Genomic DNA, 4,002 nt, shown 5'->3' with positions numbered 1-4,002 from the left:
GGTGGGGATTCAGGGAAAGACAGGTGCCCACGGAGGAGCATAGCATCTCTGCTCAAGGGAGGAAGTTTCAGGATGGTTTTTCCCCTTCACTTGTTTAAAAACAAAAAATTCCTCACCAAATGTCAGCTGCGAGTCAGGTTCCATTTGTCTTTATAACAAACTATCAAGCAGGAGTGTGGAAATAAACACAGAGAGACAACCAACCAAAAACTGCAGGCACACGGATGGGCTGGAGGAGGTAAACCCCACACTACAACCGCTGAAAAATAACATTTCAATTTCGTGTTCACTGTTGCTCCATGCTCACTGAGATGTCTCCCCCCACGTGGCTCCTCCAGGCCCCTTATACTGCCCTCCACAAACACACCACCACTCTGACACTTCTGGGTGGGATAGGAGCTCCCTTCACTTGTACATTCCTTCACTCCTAATTCCACAAGCATGCAACAAATAACACTGTGTGTACAGGAGGAGGTGGGGATAAATCAACCAGCATTTCTGCCCTTAGGAGCAAGGTGCCTCCAACTTCTACACATCACAGAACAAAGGGGTCTCGGGCCATGGTTGAATGGGGGTGGGGGGATACTGTAAAAAGACTGTAGGGTAGAGGCAGCTCCCAAGCTGGACCAGGCTAGCAAGGATCCAGAACCAGGGATGGCATTTTCTATGGCCAATACCAGGCCTAGTTGATTCCCCAATACTAAAGAACTCCATAATTTCTCTCCATTTCTCTGATGCTATTTCTTTGAGCCATTGGTAATGCTCAAAGTTTAGTAAGTGGCAGGAACATAACAAAAGGTCCACTCTGGAACAGTACCCAGGAGTCCTCCCACCTGCCTCCTTCTTAAATCTGCCTCTTTGCTGGCGTCGGGCTAACCCTTCCCCCCAGCAGGGTGAGGTGAGCCACAGCAGCGCCCCCAGCAGCCCCAGGACAATGTCAAAGGCGAGAGTGGGCCAGGGCAGGCTGCGCGCCCTGGCCCTGTCCTTGGTGCTGCCGCCAGCTGCAGCCCCTGTGGCAGGGGGCCTACCAGGACGCAGCCTTCCCTCCAGCCCAGCCTCTGGTCCCTGCGGAAGGGCCATGAATACACCCGGATCAGCTGCAACTCCTATCCCAGGGCACTGGACCAGAGGCATTTGCAGTGAAGGCCCAGCATAGTCAGAGCCTGGCCTGCAGGGACTTTCCTGGACTCCAGCTTCTCCAGGTGACCTGAGGCTACCCGAGACCCAAGCGTGGACACGGGTCTCTCTACAGCTCAGGCCCCTGGAGAGGGGAATCAGAGCAATCATTCAAGTCCTCTTTTAATGGAGGAGGGAATTGCTCTTGGAAATAGGCAACTTGTGCCAGAAAACCCCAGCAGCTCCAAGACAAACAGCCCACATGCCCCTGGCAAACCTTCCCCTTCACTGGCAGCTGTCTCACCAGGCCCAGTGTACCACCACTCAGCTCTGCCTCTGCTCCCTAACCCCTCAGAGTTTCCCACCTCACTCTCCAGTTTTCTCCTCACTCTCTGCTCTACCCTCTCAGAAGCTCCCAGTTGGGAAATGAGGGGTTAAACGTTGCTTCCAGGAGTGTGCCAGCGAGCCCCGAGCCCCATGCCCATTCAGGGAGGCCTCCAATCTCGGGGGAGGGACGAGGGTGGCAACCTCCATCCTCAGAGCAGAGGGGAGCTCTGAGCCCGAAGGTGGAGGCAGGGACCGAGGCGGCCCGCCCGGCTGGCTCTCAGAAGGCGCCCGGCCGCCCCCTTCTGCCGCCCCCCAAAACTCCCCGGTGCCAGCGCTCTTGCAGCCTGAGGGAGGCCCACACCTGCCCGCATGCCGCTTTCATCAGGCGGCGCTTTCACTGCAACTTTTCTCCCTCTCCCTTCGCAATTTTCGCTCACCTGGAGGGTCTGGTTTTAATTGGTGTAGTATCCCCGTTAACAACGCAGCCTAATTAAGACATCCGCCCAATTCGGCGATGCACACTTAATGAACAGGTTCTGCCGCAGTGTTTATACTATTATTATTTGCAGACCAGTAAAACCAAAGCCGGTTTCTGCCTTAAAGACCTCATACGGGCGACCCCACTCTATTAGCCTCGTACCTGCTCGGTGCTAAGTGCCCTGGGCTTCCGGGTGTGCGCCCAGGGCGTCCCAGAGCCGAGCGGGTGTTTCAGCAGGGAATTAGCCGCCGGGCGCGCGGGAAAAGCGACTTCACCTCCAGCTGGGGTGGAGGGCTGGGTCCCTCCGTCCCTGTCCTTTTCTTCCACCGCGGGATGTGTCGTGCGTCAGCATGAGCAGAACCGCGGGTGTTCTTCTTAAAGTGACCATTAAAAAATAAATCTAGTCCCTCCCCAAAGCTGGAGAACTCCGTCAGGAAGGAGTTTCTCCTCAACCCCTGGACCCCGTGCCGCTGGCGGGGCTGCAGTCCTGGACTCCAAGGAACATCCCTCCTGCCCTACGTAAGACCCCGCATCCTGGGGCCGCTCCGGAACGGGATGGGGTCCCATTGTCCCTCCACGCCCGGGGCCGCATCTTCGTCCCCGCGCGTAAGAGGGCCCCCTGCGGGGATGCGGGGCACTGCGGGGATGCACGCCTGGGGAGGCTCCGCGCCGAGGGAGGCTGCGACCTACGGCCTCGTGCCACCCCTAGGTTCCTCGAGAGACAGCCCTCCCGAGGGGGCGACCCCCGGACGTCCCCCGGCGAGTCTCGCAGCCTCCGGGGCCTCTGGGGCCTCCGGAGCAGAAAGTTTGGGCCGGGTGTGCCCAGCCTCCTTGGCGCCAGCTTCCCCAGCCGCGCTGCGCCGGCCCCTGGGGGCGGCCGAGGCTCGGAGAAGCAGCCTGGGTTCACGCCCGAGCCTCCCTAATGCAGCTCCCGAGACTTTGCGGGGAGCGCCCTCAGCCCGCCCCCTGTTGGGCCCTGCGCGCGGCTCGACCCCTGCCGCTTTACACTCGCGCACAGCGCTGCGCTGAGGGCCCGGGGCCTCTCTAGAAGACCATGGGAGACCCTTCCTCCCCAAAACTCCTTTGGGTCATCAACTCCTCTAGTGAACCATTCTCCTCGAGGACCCAGGCAGGGGTCCCGGGGACTGGGTGCCTAGCGAGAAGCGCATGCATCCCGTGGAGATCGCTGACCGTCCCCCAACTCCCACCCGCGCGAGCTCCAGCCGCGTACCCGGACGCACTCCGCAGGGCCGGGATCTCCTCGCGCTCGGCCTCCCCCCGCCAGGGAGTTCCCCGCGCCGGGCATTGTGCCGCCGCCGCCGCCACCACCGCCACCACCACCACCGCCGCCGCCGCCGCCGCCGCCGCCGCCGCCAAGCAGTGCGCGGGACTCCCCGGCGTCTCCATGGAGCCGACCCCGGAGCCTTCCCATTCACAAAACCGCCCCTCCGGCCGTAGGCTGGACCACGTGCCCCGACCCGAGCCCAGGAGGGACACGGAGAGCCCCGACCCCGAGGGCGCCATCCCTCCCCGCGCGCCCTCGGGTCGGTCCCTGGCCGCGCTCCGCAGCCCCGCGCCCCCGCCAGCCCCGCCTCCCCCTGCGGGGTCCTGTGCGCCCCTCCCTGGGACGTGCCCACCCCCACCCCACTCAACACGAATGTAATGACCGCCGCAGGGCGAAGCGCTGGCGGCGAGGACCCAGCTACTCACGGGTTCAGCGCTCCCCGCGGCAGGTGACAGGGGCCCGGCGGCCATGCCCCGGCTGCATCCCGGCCGCCGAGCTGGCAGCGGCGTCCCGGGGCCGCGCGGGCACCGGCGAGCCGGCGGCGAGGAGCGCACGGGGCCTGGCTCAGGCGGCGGCTGCGATCGCGTCTCCTCTGACCACGCGAGCGGCTGGGGGCCGGGGCCGGGGCCGCTGTCCGAGGAGGCTCCGCCGGCTCCGGAGCAGCCCCGCAGCTAGCTCCTCACTCGCTCTTCCCTCGCCGCCGCCTCTCTCTCTCTTCCTCTCTTCCTCTCTTCCTCTCTCCCTCTCTCTCTCTCCCTCTCTCTCTCTCTCTCTCTCTCTCTCTCTCTCTACATAT

The sequence above is a fragment of the Lipotes vexillifer genome, unplaced genomic scaffold (genome assembly GCF_000442215.2).
Source record: "Lipotes vexillifer unplaced genomic scaffold, Lipotes_vexillifer_v1.1 scaffold1691, whole genome shotgun sequence".
Lineage (NCBI taxonomy): Eukaryota > Metazoa > Chordata > Mammalia > Artiodactyla > Lipotidae > Lipotes > Lipotes vexillifer.
The sequence above is the reverse complement of the archived record's forward strand: the minus strand, read 5'-3'. Positions refer to the sequence as shown.